This window comes from Coptis chinensis, chromosome 1 (genome assembly GCF_015680905.1).
Source record: "Coptis chinensis isolate HL-2020 chromosome 1, ASM1568090v1, whole genome shotgun sequence".
NCBI classification, from domain to species: Eukaryota; Viridiplantae; Streptophyta; class Magnoliopsida; order Ranunculales; family Ranunculaceae; genus Coptis; species Coptis chinensis.
The window spans coordinates 75,624,249-75,648,032 of record NC_141456.1 but is presented as its reverse complement, the minus strand read 5'-3'; positions in this window follow the sequence as shown (position 1 = coordinate 75,648,032).

The window sequence follows — 23,784 nt, the reverse complement described above, 5'->3', positions numbered from 1 at the left end:
TTATTGTTTTGGTGAATATGCACATTTCTCAAGCCAAAGGTGCCAGTATTTTAATAATTGAATTGAACTGGTCAATAATCCTTTTCCATTTCTAAGTAGTGAGGGCAATACAATAATTTTCTAGACATCAAATTAGGATTGAATGAAGCAAAACGCTTACAGAAAACCCCATCTGGTGTTTTATCAAACATCCTGTGCGCAAAGATATTCATTCATTCGACATAAATGTTAAAAAGACAAAGTCCTGAACAAGTTAACCGACACCATCTAGCTTGCACACATTTTTAAGAGTTATTGTCAATCCTAGCAATCAAAAAGTCTTATTTCAAACATCAAATTTGCACCATTCTTTCTGCATCAAATGTCCAACTTAGTGAAAAGTCGTCCATTCCAAATAAGAAGAATCTGCCCATTTCCTCAATAGTTGAGTGCTTTCAAGTAAACTTAAAAGAAAAGGGGTAACCAGAAAATATGATTAACCTAATCAAACCCACCACTAACAAACAAAGTACTTATCTCAACCCCAAAACTATAGCGCAATCTATACCAGAAGACCCATAATAAATAGTGAAATTGATTGAATAATTAGAAAAACATAGAAATCACATAATGAGAATAGATAAGAATCATAGTATATTGGTTCACAAAATCCACCCCCTCACCCTCGACTTTGAATATACTTGATTCAGATCTAGAACTCATAAATTTCGATTTTGAACTTAACAAATGAGCTTAAAAGTGCTTCAGAATGAAAGGATTAGAAAAGTATGTTCATTGTAACTATTTTTATAGGGCTTGTCACTAAAGGAGCAAACTTTGTTCAGCAACTAGAAAACTTACCTTCTAAAACCATTTTTCAGGCGGTAGTTTACCATGTTAAGAATGAGAAAGACAATGAAGAAGACGACCAACCGAGGAGATCAAATAACACCAAGACATATTTGCGTTGGAAAAGTCGACGCCTAGGTTTTGAAGGAGATAAAATGAAGTGTATTTGAGATGTTATGAGTTTTTTTTTTCATTCACTCTCTTTCTTTGCTAAAGTTTCTCTCTCTAAATTATAAAAGTTTCCACGATTTTACTTATTGACGGTTCAAGTGAACACTTGAAAGTATGAAATGTAAACAGGTTGTGACGTTTTTAGCTTGACCAAGCCCAAGTGCATTACATCTGCGTGCTCTTGACGGTTATTTGGTTGTCTGTTGACAGTTCATTAAAAGAAGTGATAAGTCAGGGACTATGTCTATGTTCACAACATAAAAAAAAAATGGTCCAGAGAGGTGTTCATGGCTTATTATATTGTTAAAGTTGATTATTTAAGAAAAATCCGTCAATAAATTATCATATTTTCTTGACGTCTGAGTCATACACGACATAATGTTGCAACAGCCGTCATAAAATCATAATATTTTCTTGATGCTTGTGTCATACATGACATAATGTTGGAATAGCTGTCATAAAAATATAACCAAGACACCTATCTTGACGGTTTTCAACAAAGCCGTCAAGATAGATAAAAAACAAACGTCATAATATGTCTTTTTTTAGTAGTGCACCATGATGATTTGCCAAGCTTCACGCCATTTATCATCTATGATCGTTAACCTGTTAAGCGCCACTTGGTTGGATGGGGTGTAAGGTGCAACCTGATGAGATTGTATCCTCCAACCTTGCCAAGTCATTGCACGGAAAGATTGAATAATTCAATTGGTGGGTCTCATAATGTCGACCCCAACCCAATTCGTGAAACGGGTACAAAAAATAGGGAATAAACACATCATAATACGACAAACTAAAACAGGCATAAGAAGGTACTTATGCCTCATGCTATGGGCTCGTGCTAAACTAGAAACTAAGGTTCGGGGAAGGTCATAGAGCATACGTGCTGTGGCTAAAGCAAGGAAAACACTGCAAGTGGCGTCATTCACAAAAGAAAAACGTCATTCCTCTAATATGTTTAGCATGATCCAAAACATAACAGTGCCCATATTCATGGACAGGCTACCAAGGGTGTCATTATATTCCCTTTGGTCCTCAATATGGAAAATTCCTGCCCCATAAGCCTCATGCAAAAACTCATAGGTGCACATATACATATTATCTACCCAATAGACCCATGGGTCTTGTATTTCAGTGGGTATAACAAGTCCAAGAACAAAGGCTAGCAAGAACCTAGTAATTTCCATTGGTTCATCCTCAATGGTGATGGAGAACACTTGTTCTCCATCTGGTCTATCAAAGAACTTACAATTATTATAAAAATGAAGATGTAAGTGTCGGAGAATAATGTTCATCAGGTCTTACTATTAGCGGTTCCTAGCCTACATGTATGATCACCTCGCGAAACCAAGCACCATAGGTGTCGCTTTGGAACAAATCTTCAAAAGACTGCTCCGATATGATTGTAGGAGATGTCATCACAATAAACACACTCTAGAAGTGCTGCAAACAACCTTGGAAAAACTCACAAAAAATCAGAAAATTAAGCGGCTGCGAAGGTCAGGGTGCGGGGTGCGCTCCGAAATAGCCTTTGAAGGGATAACTCGAGTTCCAGGTGTTTCAGCATTAGGTGTGCTCAAAAGTAGCCTATATAGGGCATGGCCGCGCTCTCGTACTCTGAGGAAGATGAAGTGAAAAACAAAAGGCAAAATTTAGAGGTTCAAGGTGAGAGATGCACGTGAGATGTGTGGGTTGTGAGTGTAGAATGAATCAAGTATATATTGGGTTTTAATTTCTAAAACGAATTAACAAGTTGCCCAAAAATTTTAAGGCAATTGCCAAAAACAAAATATTTCCAAAACTTAAAACAAAAACAACCCAGATTCATTATTCCAAAACAAACCTAATATCTTTTAGATTGAATTTAGAATACCAAATTCCTAACTCATTGAAATTTCATCCTACCATAATATCTAATCCTAGCCACACCAATATTGGCAACATTCTCAACCAACTCATTGCAAAATTACTTCTAAAATGGTGGATCAAATAAAAGCAATGTTAAAAATAATAATACCACCCCCAAATGATTCGGGAAGGTGGGATTTATGCAAAAATCATCAGATGCTTAGACAAAACCAGAGTTAAATTAAAATAGAAATTCAAATAACAATTAACTACATAATTCAAATTTAACTACTGAATTTAACAACTTAACATCCAATCTACTAAAAACAATTAAAACAACATCAAAACAACAAATTTCCTAAACCACTAGCCATGAGATGAAGATGGGATAAGAATGGAAAATTTAGTGATCAAGAATGGAAAGACCAAACACCCCACCCCAAAACAAATTTTATAGAACAAGTTTAGAATTTTTTTTTTAAACTTGGGTCTTTTAAAGTCAGATTCCTGAGACTTCATCTCTAACATATGTATATAATGAACATGCAATTTACGATATATCAACAACCAAAATAGTTATGGATCTTGCCATAAATAATTAACATGGAATGCACCCCCGAACAGAATGAAGCACCACGATTTTCTACGATGCAACTTAGTGAAATGAAAGCAAAGTCTGATAGACCTAGAACGTAACCGAGCATACACCTTCTTCTTCATCTTTGAACGAAAGGGTGGCCAAGTGAATGATTGTGAGAAAATTGATAGTTGTGGAAGATATAGTGGATATGAATGAATTTTAGAAGTAAGAAATGGAAAAAAAATGGAATGTGGGTTTAGCACAAAACTCATTCATGGTGTAGTTAGGAACTGTCTCAATTCTAAAAATGAATGTGTCAAGTGCCTTTTCCTTGGGAATTATTTCCGTATTAAGAGGATTTAGAAAATCATGAAGCACAGGAGAAACAAGAGGGTCAAGTGCAAATTCAAGGTTCCTTTGAAAAGGTGGAAGGTGGGGAAAATTGGTGATGGAAGATGAATGAGTGACATGATGATGTGAGGTGGATGAATGGGGCTCGGCTAGAGCTCTCAGGTCTAGATCATTAGAAGCCATGAGATATGCAAGACATTCCTTAATAGGTGGGTCAAAAGAATTACTTGGATAGACGGTGAAAAATTCATCTTCCGTCATAGCATCAAGGGATGAATGGATGTTGACAAGGAGGGACTCGCGAGGTGGCAAGGAAGAGTTGCAAATGAGTCAAAGGAAATCTTCCTCGACTTCCAGGGAGTTCTCGTCAAAGTTGGAACTTCCAAAGGAAAGGAATTTCTGCATCTGATTATCAGGAAACGAGGTTTTGAAATAATCTTGAGCTAAGCTCTCAATCATGCTAACCTCCCCATCCGAAGTCATATATGGGAACTGTTTCATCTTTTTAAAAACATTTACCTTAACAGAAAGATGGCCAAAAGACATGGACATCGAACCATCGCGGCAGTTTATGAAAGTGTTGGTAGTAGCCAAGAAACGACGTCCTACAATGATCGGAACAGAGTCGTTAGCGACTTCTATATCGAGGATAACAAAATCAGTTGGATAGTAGAAATCCTAAACCTTAACAAGCACGTTTTCAACCACACCCTTAGGATACTTAATAGACTGATCAGCTAATTGCAACGTCATTTTAGTAGGTTGCATATCCTATAGACCTATTTGTTTATATAAATAATACGGGAGTAAGTTAACACTCGCCCCGAGGTCTAATAGAGTGGTCGTCGTGTGGGAATCTCCTAAGGTGCATTGCACAGTAGGACGACCAGGGTCCTTGTACTTAACGATTCTATTATGTTCGATTAAAGTTGGAAATTGTTCAGTTAAAAAGGCATCTTTAGGAATAATTGTCTTACGCCTAGTAGTGCACAACTTTTTAAGAAACTTAGCATGGTGAGGTAACTTTTTAATCGCTTCCAGAAAGGGTAGGTTTAACGTTAGATTTTTTAAAACCTCCCTAATTTCATTGAAATTCGTATCCTTGGTTAACATGGCTAATCTCTGGGGAAACGGTGGTTTCTCTCTATATTTAGCATATGGATCAACAGGATCTCTAACCTTGGTTTTTTGTTTCTTAGGTTGTGGTTTAACTGGTACCTCTACTGGGGTAGGATCTTCAGTTATTACTTCGGTATCTAGTACAATATCCGTTGTACGGACTACTGGTGGGGTAACTACAGGCATAGTTACGGCGTTATCAACCACTCTGCCAGAACGGAGAGTGGTGATGGCCTTGAGCTCACCTACGTTCCATTTTAATTACTAGTATTACCGTTTACCTCAAAGGCTGTGTTTGTTGTTTTAGGATTAGGTATCACTTGACTTGGAAACACACCTTTTGGTTGTACTTTCTCTTAAGCTAACTGCTGTAAGAAAAGTTGGATGGACTGTAAAATCTGTTGTTGGGTTTGCATAAAGGCATCGGAACGATCCGGTTGTAGATGTGTAGTTGTTACAGGTGGTGTGACAGGAATTATCTCACGTTGATTATTAACAGGTGGGTACTGATAGTTATGATTAACCGGAACGATACCTCTATTTGCATTATAATAATTATTGTTATAATTATTATAATTACCTTGTCCTTGTCCTTATCTCGGTGGAGCTTGATTGTAATTGTTTGCTAGCCTAACATTTTGATTATTATACACTGGAAGTGTAACTTGTTGATTATTTTGCCAACTATAGTTGGGGTTTTGTCGCCAAGGTGTGCTAGGTTCGCTATTAATGGAACAAACATTGTCCGGCTGTGCGGATTGTTGTTCATAGACTAGAGGACAATAGCAGTCGGGATGCGCAGGACTCAAACATAAATTACATGGAATAGAGTTGATATTCATGACAGGGGTAGGCTTTTGTTGAACAAAAATAGCTCCTACCTTTTAAGTGAGGGATTCAATTAGAGTTTTAAGCTCATGATTGGATTTAACTTGAAATATACTGGTAGCCTTAACTGTTGAAGAAGAACTAGTGGAGCGGGAGATATCGTCACTCCCCCCTACTTATTATTACACTTTGTTTGATCTTCTAAAAACCTATAAGCCTCTGAGGCTCCTTTACTGAGGAAACTACCCCCATTCATTATATCAAGGACCTCTTTATGGTGGTCTAAAAGTCCCTTGAAAAAGACAAGAACTAACATGTCTTTCGCAAGGTTATGATGTGGACACTCTATAAGAAGGTTAGTGAAACGATTCCAAGCCTCTAAAAAGGATTCATGAGAATTCTGTCGGAAAAAATGAATCTTGGAAAGCATTTCATCTGTCTTCAATGGTGGGTAAAAATGTTCCATAAACAATTGAACAAGTTTGGCCCATGAGTCCACAGAATTAGGCGCTTGGGCAGTTAACCAGAACACCGCCTTGTCGCCTAGGGTGAAAGGAAACACCGTCAGTTTAATTTTTTCCGCACCAACCGTAGGATGATGGAATGTGGTAAGGACTTGTTCAATCCTAGGCATATGCTGATAAGGTTTTTCATGGTCTAACCCTTGAAAAACTGGTAACAAATTAAATATATTTGGGGGGATTCAGAAATCCCCCACTGGGTCTACAAGAACGATGCAAGATTTTGGGCTATCATTCAAGGCTTTGTAAAAGTCGGAGAGAGGAGACTCTCTTTCTTCAGCTATTATTTCAGGTGTGGTATGTCGTATACTAGATAGGTGTGTTTGTTCACGTTCACAATAGATTATGTTAGTCATTTTCTCACAAGGCTAAGTCCAATATTGAAGAAACACAATAACAATCAAAACAACCCTGATATGTTAGTATAAGAACTCCTCTGACAGAAGATTCGAGGAGTGGAAGAAAGAAGTACCTGAATGCCTCCTTGCTTTGCTTATGAATAATGTCTTGTTTACACGAGCTCATTGTATTTAACATGTTAGAAACACTGAATAACTTGAAGAAATGGAAGTTTGTACTAACCGGTGAAAATCGGGCTGTTCAGGTTAGGGCACGGGTAGCGCTCACAAGTAGCCTAGATAGGGCACGGGTCGTGCTTAGGTCTAACTCAAGTTCCAGGCGCTTCAGCGCAAGGGGTGCTTGAACTTTGCCTTGATAGGGCAAGGGTCGCGCTCAGGTCTAACTCGAGTTCCAAGTGCTTCAGCGCTAGGCGCGCTCAGAAGTAGCCTTGTATGGGCACCGGGCGCGCTCAGGCTTTTTCTGGGAAATTTTTTTAATTTCTGAACTAGACAATCACTGTTAGAACCAAACAAGGGTGGGTTGGTTTAATGGGACTTTGGGAAGACTAACAATACTAATGTAAAAAATTCTAAACATAACTAAGATGGCAGTGGCGCCATTTGATAAAATAGAAAACGATAGTTTTACCTACAAATAAGTAACGAAACTCAAACATAAGTAAAACAAAAACTAATTTCAGCTTAATATTTTCAAAGTTTTCTACTCTCGATGTTGTTGCAATAAGTGGAGTAGAGAATTCATTCCACTCCTAGTTCTTTAGAATTCAATGTTAACTACGATAATCGGTCTATCAAAGTTAATGAGAGTAACGATGGAATTTATACTACGATGGTAATTCAACTAATCAAGATACGATAATTCAACTACCGAAATACTAAATTGACAATATGATAATGAATTAGGGGAATTTGATTCCACCTTGATTCGACTTAATAAACTAACGAAGAAATATAGTAATCCAAATTGAAATGCTTTCGCATAACAATTGGGTGTTTCTAATCCCTAATTGTTCATGGTAATCTCTACCAACTAACAACTAGCAAGTGAAGCAATCAAACCATTCTCATGGTGAACTAATTACTTTCTAGAATAGAATAGATTTTTACAACCAATTTCTATGCTAACAACAATCAAGTTTCATCAAGGCTTCCTCAAACCCCTCTAATGGAGGTTTTAGCCTTGAATCATCATACTATCATTTCTATAACAAGAACAATCAACATAAGTCATTATTGAATAACTAATTAACTTTCTTAATCTAATTTATCAATAGTCTAAGATTCAAAATGGATTACAACTGAAATTCAAACTAATTTAGAACTAAAATTATGAATACTAATTATCAATTTAAAACAACTAAATCTATGAATGCAAGATTGAATTCAAAATTAAAGATTGAAATATAAACTAAGTATTTTATTCTAAGATTCAAAACTTGTTCTAACAACTAATAGACTAGTTAGATAGGAGCGCAACCCCGCGCCCTTTATAGGCCAATTCCAAGGGCACCCCTCGCCCTCTTCTGAACAGCCCGATCTTCACAGGTTAGTACAAACTTTTATTTCTTTAAGTTATTCAGTGTTTCTAACCTGTTAAAGACACTGAGCTCGTGTATACAAGACGTTATTCATAAGTGTAGCAAGAAGGCATTCAGGTACTCCTTCTTACATTCCTCGCCTCTTCTGTCAGAGGAGTTTCAATTCTAGTATAATCAGGCTTGTTTTTTGTAGACACAATATCACACGCCTATCTAGAATTTCATACACCACACCTGCATCAATGGCTAAAGAACCAGAGACACCTCTCTCTAATTTTTATAAAGCACTAAACGATGGACCTAAGTCATTTATCGTTCTTGCTGACCTAGTGGGGGATTTTCAAATTCCTCCAAATATATTTAACTTGTTACTGATTTTCCATGGTTTAGCCCACGAGAAGCCTTATCAACACATGCGTAGGATAGAACAAGTTCTCACTACATTCCATCATCTTAGCGTAAGTCCGGAACAAGTTAAACTTAAGGTGTTTCCATTCACCCTAGCCGACAAGGTGGCGTCTTGGTTAACTGCCCAAACGCCAAACTCTATGGACTCATGGGCTAATCTTGTTCAATTTTTCATGGAACAGTTTTACCCACCACTGAAGACTGATGAAGTGCTTCACAAGATTCATTTCTTCCACCAGAACCCTCATGAATCCTTTTCAGAGGCATGGAACCATTTCATTGATCTTCTCATAGAATGTCCACATCATAACCATGCAAAAGACATGCTTGTTTATGCTTTCTTCAAGGGGCTTTCACATTTTCATAAAGAGGTCCTAGATATCATGACTGCGGGTAGTTTTCTTAGTAAAGGAGCCTTGGAGGTTTATAAATTCTTAGAAGATCAATCTAAGAGGAACAACAATTGGGGAGGTAACGACTCTTCCCACTCCACTTCTTCTTTTGAGGATAAACCTGATTCCGAGCTTAAAACTCTTATCGATGCCCTCACTAAAAAGGTAGATGTTCTCTTTGTTCAACAACAACCCACTCCAGTCATGAACATTAAATCTACTCGTTGTAATGTTTTTTTTAGTCTTGAGCATTCCGACTTCTACTGTCCTCTTGTCTATGCACAACCACCACCATAACCATAACACTTCAACCAATTAACTCAACATCAAGGACAAGGGAACTTAGGTAACCAGAATAGAGGTTTAGTGCCCATGACCCAGAACTATCAACATCAAGACATGAATGCTCAACAAGCCTTAATTCCAGTTCAACCATCTACAGACGAAGTAGTAGTCACCTTGTTGGAAAAATAAAATCAAATTATGCAACAAAACTCCAACTTGATGAAAGATCAGTATGATCAAAACTCTAATATGATGAAACAAACGATGCAAATGATGCAGTCTTTGTGCCAAAATGTTATTATTGACAAGTCTCCTAACCAAAATAATAACCAAACAGACATGTTTCCAGGTCAAGCAGTGCCGAATCCTAAGTCAACAAACAACGCCTTCGAAATAAAAAGTATTCAGTGTAATGGTAATATAACCCCAGGGGACCTACAGGCAGTCACTACCCTTCGTTTAGGAAGAGTAGTTGATAACCAAGTTACTATGCCTAAAGACCACCCGCAAACTAAAAATGATACCATACCAAATACTATAATAGAAACTAAAGACTCTACAACTGTAGAAGTACGTACCAGTTAAACCACAACCAAAAGGGAAAATATTACAAGACCCAATAATAGAAATTGAAGACCCTACACCTGTAGAGGTTCCAATATGGACACCTAGATGGAAAATGGCTAAAGATAAAGCAAAGACTAATAATATTGTTGACCCTTATGCTAAATATAGAGATAAACCAACATATCCCCGTATCCCTTTACTAATTGTGTCTAAAAAAGATGAGAATTTTGATGAGATTAGGGAAGTGTTTAAAAATCTGACTATAAACCTACCTTTTCTAGATGCTATAAAAAGTCTACCTGGACACGCTAAGTTTCTAAAAGAGTTGTGCACCAAGAAGAGGAAAACCAACATACCCCATGAAGCCTTCTTAACTGAACAATATCCCTCTTTATCCTACTCATGAACATAATAGAATTGTTAAAAACTCTTTTACATTGAATTGTACCCAAAACACGTCGGATACTATACAATGCAATTTCTGGGTGATACCTTCATAACAATTGCTTTATTAGACCTAGGGGCGAGTGTTAACTTACTCCCTTTTTATTTATATAAACAACTAGGTCTAACTAAACTTCAACCAACCAAAATGACTTTGCAGTTAGCCGATCGTTCTATTAAGTATCCCAAAAACGTAGTTGAAAACATTCTCGTTAAAGTTCAGGATTTTTACTGCCCAGTTAACTTCGTTATTCTCGACACAAAAACTGCTCATGATTCTATTCCCATCATCTTAGGGTGTCCTTTCTTGGAAACCGCCAATGCCCAAATGAATTGTCGGGATAGCTCAATGACTTTTTCTTTTGGAAATCTTTCTGTGGAGGTTAACATGTTTAGACTCAAGCAGGGACAACTAGGTTTGCCTGTAGAAGGAGAAGTGAAGTCCATTGAGAGTTTTTTATCTCATATTAGTGTGGTCGACGCTTTCGTCCCCACACTAATAGATACCCATCTTATGGAAGAAGACAAAGATCATAATTTCGACTCCTTGGACAAGATTGATGACTTTTTCAAAGATGCAGATGAATACCATAATTATGTAGATGTGACCAAGCTAGATAAGGAATTCTATGAGTTTCTAAGAGCTTGTGATGATCCACCCAACCACCATACACTTGAGCTAATCCCTCATAGAATCCAATCATTCTTTCCACCCTTTTCCTCTAACATTTATCCACCTTCCAAGTATTTTCCACGACCATTCTTTTTTTCACGATCATTCACTTGGACACCCTTTCGTTCAAAAAGAAAGAGAGTACACGCTCGATTAGGTTCTAGGTCCATCAGATCTCGCTCTCATTCCACTAAGTTGCGTCTTAGAAAGTCTTGGTGCTTAATTCTGTTTGGTGGTGCATTCCATGTTAACTATTTATGGAAAGATCCATAATTATTTAGATTATTGATATATGGTAAACTGCATGCTAATACATATATATCACATTAAGTCTAGGAAATCTGAGTTAAAAAGACCTATATAATTTTTTGTAACATACCATCTTTCTGGAGTATAGGCCGAGCAAACATTTTCAAACTTAAAAAGAGTTTTCCAATTTTATTTGGGGGTGGCGTATTTTGGTATTTTATTTCAAATCTTTTTGCCACCTTTTGCTTGTCATGTTTACTCTAGTAGAGTTTGTGTTTGTTAGTACATAACAGTTTAATTATGCTTCATGTTATCATATCATCTTTACAATATTTCTATTACAGGTACTACCAATTATTGCCACATTTCTATGGTAAATTCTTTCCTTATCTCTTTACATTTTGAAGATAAAACGTTCGATTGTTTTGGGGTGGGATAGAAACATTTGCAAATATTAGGCACTTTTAGGATGTAAATTATGCACTTTTTATTATAAAAAATAAATAATCATAAATATTATTTATACTAGGCACTTAGTGATAATAGTATTGTTCCCTTCTCCATGATGATATTAGTCTAGAAATCTCACGTAGTACTTGAATTAGGATTTAATTTTTGAAACATAGATTAATACATAGGTAATAGTCATTGCATCTTTTCACAAACATCTTGCATGAGCATCTTTGATTGTACTTGGCAGTATTTTTCTGAGACCTAGGTTAGAGTACTTAATACATATCCTGTGAGCATCTAGCCTAAAAGCTGCATAAGAGTGAAATATCTGAGTGATGACACAAGGGAGAAGTCAAATCCGAGTAGAGAAATCACACATCCACTTGCTTGATCACCACACCATATCCTAAGCGACAATTTAGGCCCTCTTTGGATCGATATAGTGAGAAATTCACACATATATGAAATTTATTATCCGCTAGTTGCCCCACTGAGCCTTTCATTAGCCTTTTCACAAACCACAAATCATTTACCCAATAAAACAAAATAAAAAATAAAATCAGCCTACCTATCTGGATAAGTATGAGAAATAGGATGAGTGAAGAAAAGAGAAGAGAAAAACCTGTGTAAACAAAAATTAGTTAGTTGCTTCAGAAAAGAAAAATAAAATAAGTTTCCATCCAAAGAAAAGAAAAGAAAAACTCCAAAAATAGAATAAGAAGAGTCAAAAAGCCAAAATAAAAAGGCTAAGGTTGGAAACAAAGTGTAGAAGCAAAAGAAGGAGATTTTCTCTAGTTACATAAGATGAATATCCTATTTTCTCAGACTTGTCTTTTTAAATATCCATTTCCTTTCTTTTTTAACCAACAACTACGCCCAGTATCACCTAATAAAGACCTCTAGCTCAATTAGGAATAGATTGGTGTGATAGTTAGTGGTAGATGTGTTTGATTGACCTCGGCTTCCTTGGATTGTCATTGAGATTGTGAGGAAACGTGTGCCTACTGCACACTAAAGTTAGCAAACTTGAGTGGAAAAATCAGAGTGTTATGTGTTTTGACACATTCCTTGTAAGAACCTACTTAGGCACGCTACCCAAAAGTTTCAGAAATGGACCTGCCATTGCATTTCATATCATAGTTCATTGTATAGTTGTTTATCTTAAGATGATTTGATTATTATCCATGTATTAGTGTAAGTTTTAGAATGATCATCCTTGTTTAAACACTAATGAGATGTATAGATTCTGAGATAAAATTAGGGAACAATTACTTTTATTTCTTAGTCGTTGTAGTATAAATGAAGTTTGTGAGTACCTTCTCTAGAAAACTCTCACGAGGCTATAACTCGTCCACTAGAGAATTCTTAGTGGTTTAAGGCCTTATTGTATATGGTCAATGCAGTCGCACTCAGCGAAACGAGACTAGTTAAAAATATATTTTTGGCCACTTATTTTAATTTCACATATTTGCTTGAGGACAAGCAAAATGCTATTTGTGGGTGGTTTGATAAGAGCCCAAAACTGTAGTTTAAACCCTTTAATAGTATTTCTATTTAGCAAATTATGTAATTAATAATATAGGTTTATCACTAATTACATGTTTTTGAGTATTTCAGGCTTCAGAGTTGAATAAATGTCAATTCGTTACTAATTAGATGCTAAAAGGAGCTAAAGTGATTGCTAGAGAAGTTCCATGAAGAAAGCCCAAGTTTAATGGAGAGAAAGTACTTAAAAAGCCCAAGTCAACACTATTAAGTGAAAGTCAAACCGGATTAAAGAGTTGAAGAAAAGTCAACAGAACTTCAAAAGGCCATATATTTGGACTCAGGCCTCGGAATTAGGCCCATTTTATATCAAAATGACCGGCTCAGAAAGCTCTTTTCAATGATCTAGTCCTTGACTCGATCAGAGCAGTATAAGTTACTGAAAATGCGTGCTACAGTAACACGACTATAATTGAAAGTCTTGGAATTATCCAATTGGGTTATAGACTTGATTTATGGGTCCATAACCTAGCCTAAAAGCCCATGCACGAAATTATAACCTAACCTTCTCCTATATAAAGAGAGTTAAGGATAAAACAAAGTTGGTTAATCTCCCATTAGTTTAATTAGTGTAATTAGGGTTCTCTCTCTCTCCCTTTATAGTTTAGTTTATGGTTAGAATTAGTTTATGTTTGTAGCTTCCATTAAACCTTCAATAAAAATACCTTCAAGTTCTTTTATTATGTTTTCCCTTTATTGTTTAAGTAATTTTAGTCCAATGAATCAAAGCTAAACTCCCATTAGAGGGAGGTTAATGAAGCTTTGAGAGGACTTGATTTGTTTTGCATAGATTTGTTGATTAAGATTTAAAGTTTGGATTTTTCTTGACTTATAGATAAGAAGAGAAAAATCTAAACTAGAGGATTGTAAGTTTTGCCATGAGAATGGAAAACAAACCTTCCTCTCATGCTAATTTGATTATGACTAGAGATGGTATAATTGAATTAGGGATCATAAAAGTCTCAGATTTATATTTAACCTTTTAGTGAGAATATAAATATTAGGGTTTCTTACCAATTTATTCTAACACTTCTAAGAATTGAAAAGTAGATTTAATTCTCTCTCTAACATTCTTTATCTTTGATTCACATCATTATATTGTTAGTTAATTTAGTATAAATTCATAGTATCATCATAATAGTTAATTTCTTATTCAAATCATTACTCTCATCATTGTTCTTTTTGTTTGATTAGTTGAATTCTATTTATGTCTTGATAGTTTAGGTGTTGAACGAATCCATACTCCTTATATTATTACTTCATGAATTGAGAGTAGGAATATTGATTAAGCACTTATTTAGTTAATTGATTATTTGTGTTTATACATAGATAGTTAGTTTACGTAAATTTTATCTTTATTAAATGACACCGCTGCCGGGGAACAAGTACTTAGTTTTTAAAGATTAGGCATTAGTTTAGCGCGAGCCCATAGCATGAGGCATAAGTACCTTCTTATGCCTGTTTTAGTTTGCTGTATTATGCTGTGTTTCTTCCCTATTTTTTGTACCCGTTTCACGGATTGGGTTGGGGTCGACATTGTGAGACGCACCAATTGTATTATTCGATCTTTCCGTGCAATGACTTGGCAAGGGTGGAGGATACAACCTCATCAGGTTGCACCTTACACCCCATCCGACCAAGTGGCGCTTAATAGGTTAGCGATCATAGATGATAAATGGTGTGAAGCTTGGCAAATCATCATGGCGTGGCAGGATGCGAAGGAACCTAATTTCTTTATAGAAGAGGAAGAGGATGACACTTAAACGTTGGAAAGGAGGTAAGTTTTTATTTTTGTTCATGTCTGCTTATGTCTCAAGCAATTTGATTCTTGTTATCCCCGTAACGGGTGGAACTCATATAGGGTTGTGTCTATTTTCATTTTTCTATATTAGTATGTTTTAACCTTGTTTTGCAGATGTTACAAAATTTCACGCGTTTCCATGGTATTTTTCTACTCTTTTTATTTCAATACTTTGAGGACAAAGTATGCTTCTTGTTTGGGGGTGGCATAGAAACACGCTTAATTTAAGACGAACTGTTAGGATATAAATATGTACAATATGCACTTGTTTTCAAGTAAAAAGTTCAAAAAATATATATATATATATATATATATATATATATATATATATATATATATATAAAATAATAATAATAATAAATAAAAATGTATGTTATACACTTAGGAATATTGGTATTGTTTTCTTTCTCTATACTCTTAATAATCTAGAAATTTTACGTTAGCTTTTGCATTAGAATAGTTTTTAGAAACTTAGGTTGATATTTAGGTGATAATCTTTGCATCTTTCTATAAATATATCACATGAGTATTTATGATTGTTTGGCAGTAAGCTTCTGAAATCTAGGCTAGAGTACTTATTCTCCAAATCCTGTGAGAATATAGCCTAAAGCCTTATATGAGTGAAATATTTGAGAAATGACACAAGGGAGAAGTAAATTCCGGATAGAGAAATCACACATCCATTTGCTTTATCAATATACCATATCCTAAGCGAGAATTTAGGCCCTCTTTGGATCGATATAGCCAAAAATTCAAACCTATGAATTATTTTCCGCTAGTCGCCCCTCTAAACCTTTCTTTACCCTTTCATAAACCATAATTCTTTTACCCTTTTACAAAAATAAAAAAAAAAAAAAAATCAACCTACCCATTTTAGAACAAGTCTGAGAATAGGATGAGTGAAGAAAAGAAAAGAGAAAAACCTGTGTAAACAAAAATTAGTTAGTTTCTTCCGAAAAGAAAAAGAAAAGAAGTTTCCATCCAAAGAAAAGAAAAATATGAATAGAAACAAAATAAAAACTCCAAAAATAGAATAAAATGAGTTAAACAGCCAAAATAAAAAAGCTAAGGATGGAAGCAAAGTGTAGAAGCAAAAAAACAAGTTTTTCTCTAGTGACAAAATATGAAGATTCTATTATCTCAGACTGGTTCATTTTAAATATCCATTTTCTTCATTCTTAAACCATCACCTAATCCCCGCAATACCTAATAAAGACCTCTAACTCAATTAGGAATAGGTTAGTGTGATAGTAAGTGGCAGATGTGTTTGATCGACTCCGGCTTCCTTGTGTGTCATTGAGATTGTATGGTAAAGTGTGCCCATTGCACACTGGAGTAGCGAAACTTGAGCAAAAAAATCAGAGTGTTTTTGTCTTGACATTTATGTGAGGACCTACTTAAGGGCGTTATTCCAAATTTTCTGAAACGGACCTGTTAGTGCATTTCATAGTATTACTCATTGTATATATGTTTCTTCATAGATGATTGATTATTATGTATATATTAGCTTAGGTTTCGACTTTATTATTCTGTATTCATTACTAGTGAGATGTATAAATAATTGAGACATAAATAAGGAAACGCAAGTTTCAGTTCTTAGTCGTTGTAATATAGATGAAGTTTGTAAGTTTCTTCACTGGAAAACTCTCACGAGGCTATAACTTGTTCACTAGGGAATTCCTAGTGGTTTAAGGTCTTCTTGCATATGGCCAATGCAATCGCACTTGGCAAAATGAGATTAGTTAGAACTCTATTTTTGGTTACTTTTCTAATTTATCATATTTGCTTGAGGACAAGTAAAATGTTGTTTGGGGGTGGTTTGATAAGAGCCCAAAACTGTAGTTTTCACCCCTTTAACAATATTGTTTTTGACCAATTATGTGATTAATAAGTAAGAGTTAGTACTGTTATCGTGTTCTTATGCATTCCAGGCATTGGAGTCGAATATGTGCAGAAATGCTCCATTTTTGCGAGATAAAAGAGCAAGGGTTGGTTGCTAAGAAGTTCTATGATAAAAGGCCAAGATTCAAGGAGAAAAAGCCTTTTTAAAGCCCGATCAAAGTTGAAAAGTCAAAGTCAACACGGGCAGAAACATCACACAAAAGTCAGCAGAACTTTCGAAGGCCGTATCTTTGGACTCAGACCTCAGAATTGGGCCTACCTTATGTCAAAACGACCGTCATAGAAAGAGATTTCCAATGGTCTCAGCTTTGACCCAATCATAGGAGCATAAATGGATGAAAAATCTGTTAAAGTCAAATCTAGCTGAAAAGCCCTTTGTGGACTGAAGTATTGAGGTTTTGGGCTCGATTTTTCGGCCCAAAACCGGCTCCTCAGCCCATGCACGATTTTGTGGATATGGTCTCCTCCATTTAACAAACAAAGACTTAGCTCTAAAGGACAGTTAGATCTAGATCAGAAATATAAGTTTTATTTCTTAGTTTTTACTGAGTCAATTCGTTTCTAGTTAGTTTGAATTAGTGAATGATCCAAATACTTAATTTTAATTCATTAAATTAGTTTATATAGATTAATCTAATTAGTTTTCAATTCTATTAGTTGTTAGAACAAGTTTTGAATCTTAGAATAAAATACTTAGTTTATATTTCAATATTTAATTTCAAATTCAATCTTGCATTCATAGATTTAGTTGTTTTAAATTGATAATTTGTATTCATAATTTTAGTTCTAGATTAGTTTGAATTTCAGTTGTAATCCATTTTGAATCTTAGACTATTGATAAATTAGATTAAGAAAGTTAATTAGTTATTTAATAATGACTTGTGTTAATTGTTCTTGTTTTAAAAATTATAGTATGATGATTCAAGGCTAAAACCTCTATTAGAGGGGTTTGAGGAAGCCTTGATGAAACTTGATTGTTGTTAGCATAGAAATTGGTTGTAAAAATCTATTCTATTCAAGAAGGTAATTAGTTCACCATGAGAATGGGTTTGATTGCTTCACATGCTAGTTGTTAGTTGGTAGAGATTACCATGAACAATTAGGGATTAGAAACACCCAATTGTTATGTGAAAGCATTTTAATTCAGATTACGACATTTCTTCGTTAGTTTATTAAGTCGAATCAAGGTGGAATCAAATTCCCCTAATTCATTATCATATTGTCAATTTAGTATTTTCGTAGTTGAATTATCGTATCTTGATTAATTGAATTACCATCGTAGTATAAATTCCATCGTTACTCTCATTGACTTTGATAGACTGATTATCGTAGTTAACATTATATTCTAAAGAACTAGGAGTAGAACGAATTCTCTACTCCATTTATTGTAATAGCATCGAGAGTAGAAAACTTTGATAATATTAAGCTGAAATTAGCTTTAGTTTTACTTATGTTTGAGTTTTGTTACTTATTCGTGGATAAAACTATCGTTTTCTATTTTATCAGATGGAAGCTTGTTACAAGTTTACAGCTAGTACTACAGAATTACTATATATTTTATTTTGCTCCCAGTCTTTATCTAATTATGTAATTATATTGGACATTACAAACTTATTGAATGTTCCGAGTCTTTATATTATCAATCATGTCCACACATTAACCCTTCCAAACATTGTATAATTATTCTATGTTCTATTGTTTGCGTATGTATTTCATATCTTCATGCTACATGTCATATCTTCACGGTACGTGTCTAAAAATGGTTCTATTGTTAGAGTCAGCCTTGATATGCTTTAATTTTCAATTTGATAGATGCCTTGTACTTATTTTTTTTATAGGAATGCTTTCTTGTAAATTGGAATTATTACGTATAAAGTTGGTAGTAATTAGTTAGTGATCATCCAAAAAAAAAAAAAATTCAGTCCTGAGCTGGCCTTCTCTTAAACGGACATGTTCTTGGGAAGCTTACGTGGTGTCTTGGAAAGCTTATACAGTATCGCCCAATTTTGTTATATATATGCCTTATTAACTACTATAACGAACGACACTATATAAGATTTAGAAGACACTATATAGGCTTACATAGCAATGTTAGGTCTGAATTTGAAGAAAAACATGTCCGTTGTCAGTTTAAGAGAAGGAATTTAATTTGAGAGTTATTTTACTCTAGTTTTTAAAAAGTAGAGGGAAAGACAATTCATATTTACATTCATATTTGATATTGCATCCACAGAACAGTGTAGAACCCATGCAAGACACTATATAAGGATATTCTAATAATAAACCATCTTTTCCATTAGTATTTAGTGTGTATAAATTTGCAATAAACGGGCAGAGTAAATTGTATATGGTAAGAAAATTAAAACACATTTCCATAAAATGATTCATGTTGTTTGTATCGTGGATTAATTCTTTAATGCCCCAGTAGGTCATTGTAAGTGATGTGAATGTGTAGTTTTGTGATGTGTAAAGTGGGGACTGTGATGATGTAATCCATGTGCCGGTACTTTGATTAGGCTTTCTCTTAAACGGACAAGTGCGTGGGGAAGCTTATATAGTGTCTGGAACAGCTTATGAAATGTGTTGAACAGCTTTTTAATTTGCATTTATTAACTTGTTTGTGGCCAGCTTATATAACACTATATAAGCTGTGAAAGACATTATATAACATGTCCGTTAACTGAAAGTTAGTTTATAAGAAAGCCTGGTTTTTGAGCCCATATCTTCTTTTATAGTATATTTAATTTGAAGCACACGTACACAATAGTGTAGTTAGAGAAAGGTGTCAGCAAAATAGCCAAGTACATAGAGCAATATGCAAATCAACCTAGTACGTACATACATGGCGAAGTACATATACATAAGCAAAATATCCATATACGTAATTTTTGCACCTATAACAGGAAAATCAACCTAACCATTAAAGCAATAAGAACAACAAGAAGGCCAATAATGACGAGAGCCATGTTCCTAAGTAAAATTGATTGGCTGTTATGCTCGGTTTGCATGGAAGTCTCCCCTGTAGTAGTGCTGACAGTAGGTATGGGTTGTGCGGATGTCTCTTCTAATGTGTGATTGAACTCACTGTAGTAATTGTTGATTCCTTTCTTTCTAAGCAATAACTCCGCCTCTTCAATAGAATTACCTCCAATGTAGTCTTGGCCAGAAAATTTGTGTACCTGTTCATGAAATGGTTGAAACATTTTATGAAGCATGGGATATATTCTCTGACCTACTCCATTCATGTCCTCACCATAAACTAGAAAAATCCACTCTTGTCCAATGTTTCTTCAAAGATCTTCTCCAAGAACACAAAGTAACCCTCGGCATCATGAGTAACGGTAATTTTTTGGAAAGAGGTGCAACCGAACCCTTAAACTTTCTTGGAAACCAAGCTGAAAAGAGTACCCATTAGGGCGACATAAACAATTCTAGAACAACCCAAACCAATACATCTAAGGCTAGTGGTATTTTTTAGGTGAAATCTGATCCAGAAACCAAAACTTTAATCAAAACCCTCATAAGAAAGATAGATGCCCTCACAACCAAACAAAAAGACCAAACTCCCCATCTTCAATCATATAGATGACACCTGTCCCTTGATAAAAAACCTATCTTCACTTCAACCAAAAGAAGTATGTGCTTTCAATATACCAAATGCACCATGGAGACAACATCCAAACTTCACATGGACTAACATTCTACAAAACCAACACTACAAGAAAATGGACTTTTGCCCACGGATACCCGGTATTTTTTGCCACGGTCATGAACTCTTGCTACTTTTCCCACGATTATTGACCGTAGGAAATAGTTTTAAGATCGTCAGCCTACTTAAATACCATTACCCACGGTTTATCTGTTACTTGGGTCGTGGGTGGTAGCCACGAGAGAAACCGTCAGGTAAGACCTTTTTTTTGTTGTAGATTCACATCGACGCGTTTTGGCCATGGGCTTAGGGCCTAAACAATTGGTCAGGTATAAGATACACTCAATCAATCAGTTATTCTATTTTCTTCTTCCCCACCACCACTTCCTACACAAAATAGAGAGTGAAAGGGAGAAAAACTATATCAAAGTTAAATCGTTATTTTGTGAAATTCAGTTCAAAGATTAAATCTTTGAGTTGTTTTGAGTAATAATGGTTGCTTAAATTTTCATGAACACAAGATCAATCTAGTCTCACAATTTTTGGTTTCGACTCTCGATTCTTCAAAGCTGCGCATTCGGTCGACTTCTCCTCCTGCTCATTTGGTCATTTTCTTTTCCCTTCTCGTTTAGGTAATTTCTTATTCTTCTTCAATTTCTATTTGGATCAATTATTCACTAATTTTTTTTTCTCTCAGTTCTTCACCTTGATTTTGATTGGGGTTTGGTGGATTTATTTTTGGCTCAGTCATCATTTTTTTAAAAATAAATACAGGAAATTAGGTGATACATTTGCTTATATTATTATTGTTTTCCTTCAATTATTATCTGTGTTGAATTATCATCAGTTCAGTTCAGTTCAGTGAACGCCTTTTTTAGTTAAGTTCAGTGGGTTTTTAATAGCTCAACTAGTTGGGTATTTATAACTCCAAATTTTTATTTCTATTAGTTTTTCACTTTTGAAACTATTGTGATACTTTTTTGGTGTCAGTTCTTCTTTTCGATTTTAACGATGGTCGATTTGTTTTTGTGCTCATCTAATTATCAGGTAAGTTTGTATTTTTTTCCCTTCAATTGTTATTTGGGTGGCGCATATTTCATTTCAGGAAGTGGGTACCATTGTTAGTTTAACTCAAAAAAATTGAGTTTATCTTAAAAGTAAAAAAAATTAATCTTTAATTCATTAAAAAAAGTTGGGTTTGCTAATGAAATTATCTGTTATTAGGTGTATGTTATAACCATTTTGTGAATGAACTTATTAGCATATATGTTTTCGTTATGTAGTTGATTATTAGTAATTAATCAGTAAGTTATGAAAAATTCTTTCATTTTTTACGTTAAACCTATGGCTTATAACCCTATACTTTTTTTTAGAATATTACTTGGAACTTAGAGTTTTTGATAGAATTTCTGGTGGTTCCTCTATTGAACAGCATCATTAACTTGTGCAAAATAAGTAATTGGTTGTATTTCTAGCAATGGATAGCTCGTTGTCACTTTACTGAAGTCTGCCTTAGGCTTAAGTCTTTTGAAGGTGGCTATGTAGTGGTCGAATGAACTTATTTAATGGCTAGTAGTTGATTGTTTAAGCTAGTCTTTGGTTGTCAAAGCTTCAAGCTCTTGCGACCTTCTTAATTTGTGCCTTAAAAGCATGTAGTGTATCCTACACTTTATTTCCAAAAGGATGGAATATACCTTAGTATATGCTTCCTAAGGCATCTGGGAGAAAGAAGCTTGTCATTCGCTTAAGTAAGGTATACTTGATAAGTGTAAATTTTTTGGCATAGAATTAGTATTTATGGGGGCATTAATTACTTTTATGATGAGAGTATGCTTCCTTTAGTAGTGAATTCTCAATATGTTTGACTAGCCTAGGAAATAAAGAAAGTCAGATGTCATACAATTTGGTCATTCAACATGGTCTATCTTATTAACATGTAGTAGTGTGGGTGACACTATCTTATTAACATGTAGTAGTGTGGGTGACACCATGTAATAGTTTTGCAATGCATTTCTATCAAACTTGGGTAGGCTTTGTCCCCTATGAGTGTTGCAACGAGATTATGTGAAATTTATGATTATAGTCACTACGCACCAATTTGCTTAAAAAAACAATACCAACAATCGCGCATAAATGACGGTTAATAGCCTTGGTTTTTAAACGAGTGAGCTTGGCCGTCATATTATAACAAATGGTCATTGTTATTCTATTTTCTGGGTTAGTAGCCTCTGTCCCTCCCATTGTCGAGTGAAAAGTTAAAAAATGCCTCTTCTTTTTTAAGAGAGGGAAAGCTAAATTTTTTATGTTCTAGGGTTTTTTTTTTTTTTTAAGAGAAAACAAGTGTTCTTTATTGCTCGAGCTTAGACCTAAGTTGCTAAAAGATTTAAAAAGAATTTGAGTCCAACAATGGAGGACTATATTAGTGTGTCATATGTATTTGTAATTGGGGATGAGTTAGGTGATATATGTAGATGTGGTTTCATTTTTTAAACGATGATTAATGAGCAAGAAAATGGTATACTAGGCTAAATATATAATTTTTTTTTTTTTTTTTTTTTTAAATTTCTGGTCATTGTTATTCTATTTTTCAAGTGATGTGCTTTTTAAATGATCGTCACTTTTTTTAAGTGATGTCAATAGTCCTTTTCTAACGTCACTTTTTTGTAATGTCAATAGTCATTCTTTAACGTCACTTTTAAAAGTGATGTCAAATTGATAAATATTACGTCACTATAAAAGTGACTTGTATACTTCAACATCACTTTTGAAATCACTTTAAGAAGGTCTTATGTTTTCCCCTAACATCTTTCCAAAAGTTTTAAATTGTTACAACATCACTTCTAGACATCAATTTTTTTTTTTTTAACGTCAGAAACATTACTTTTTGAAAGTAATGTTCTTTAACATCACTTTTCGGTGATGTAAAAACATCCTCCTTTGTTCTAATATTTGTAGGAACACTTATTCTAGTTCTCTATATTGTCAAGTATATCTGTGTTAATATGTAGTTTTGGTTTTTCATAGAACTAGTTATAATTATAGCAGTCAACTATATGTCTCTATGTATGTAGGATCCATTGATTCCATTCATTAGTGGACATGTAATTTATCAGTCCCATTTTATGCTTTTCATTAAACTATGAAGTCCATGTTACTCTCACAGGTTAGTTTAGGGAGCCAAGGATCCATAAAATTGCATGGTTCCTAACTTTGTTGAGCTAAAGTGAATGCTTACAACTATCGTTTGCCCAAGCTCACTGTAAGTGGATACGT